The sequence below is a fragment of the Cebus imitator genome, unplaced genomic scaffold (genome assembly GCF_001604975.1).
Source record: "Cebus imitator isolate Cc_AM_T3 unplaced genomic scaffold, Cebus_imitator-1.0 Scaffold458, whole genome shotgun sequence".
In the NCBI taxonomy this organism is placed as follows: Eukaryota; Metazoa; Chordata; class Mammalia; order Primates; family Cebidae; genus Cebus; species Cebus imitator.
Window position 1 is genome coordinate 455,073 of NW_016107773.1, and position 1,243 is coordinate 456,315.

Here is a 1,243-nt window from a genome sequence, read left to right on the forward strand (position 1 = left end):
AGTAGCTTTAAATCCAAATGCTGGTGATGCCTGAGGCACGGCTTTATGTGTCACATGGCAATTCACACATACTTTGTTTTGCTTTGAATTATTTTGGACCAAAAAACACAGTGGTTCAGGTAATGTAATATATCTGTTTTGATATATGGTGTGTAGAACCTCTAATAATTTCACTAAGTTTTTTCTGGGTCTTTATGCTCTGGAGCCTGGGTCCCCAGTAAGCCACCTGGCATTTAACATTTGACATCTCATGTTTGCTTCCATTAAGGTCCTTTCCTATCACCAGAGCTCCCTGAATTTCAAGCAACATATGATGGGAAATCAACAACCACCACAGATAACAGCTCATATTTTTGATAACTTATCCCTTCCCCTTCCCCCAAACATCATCCACACTCCTAAAGTAGCATCTCATAAGAAAACGCCATCCCCAGCACCACCTGTAACTCTATAGTAGCTATCCCTTAGGAACTGTGGTTTTTTGTTTGTTTGTTTGTTTGTTTGTTTTGAGATGAGTCTCACTCTGTCGCCCAGGCTGGAGTGCAGTGGTGCGATCTTGGCTCACTGCTAGCTCCACCTCCAGGGTTCAAATGATTCTCCTGCCTCAGCCTCCTGAGTAGCTGAGATTACAGGCACATGCAACCACACCCGGCTAATTTTTGTATTTTTAGTAGAGATGGGGTTTCACCATGTTGGTCAGGCTGGTCTCAAACTCCTGAGCTTGTGATTTGCCCGCCTTGGCCTCCCAAAATGCTGGGATTACAGGTGTGACCCACCGCGCCCGGCAAGAACTGTGTTCTTGAGAGGCAGTATGGTTGGGACCTGCAGTCAAAGGAAAGACAGAGAGCAGGTCCAAGCCATTACACACCCTACCAACCAGGCCCAGGGGCTACCTAACTTGTGGTACCAACACTAGGGTGACCACTACACTTGCCACATTGTGTAGCAAATGTATGTTTTCCTATGTATCTCCACAATAACTTATGAGCTTTAAAGGAGTAGGGATTCATATGCTTCTTTTCTGTACTCCCTGTAGTGCAGTGCTGCTCAGGGTGCAGTCCGTGTACCTGTGCTGGTCGGCGCCCTGTTTGCTACCAGTCTGTGAATCTGTGACTGATACTGAGTAAACATTTAGAAACTTTTTTTTTGAGATAGGGTCTTGCATAGGCTATACTGGAGTGGTGTGATCCTGGCCTGCTGCACCCTTGACCTCGTGGACTCAAGTGATCCTCCCACCTCAGCG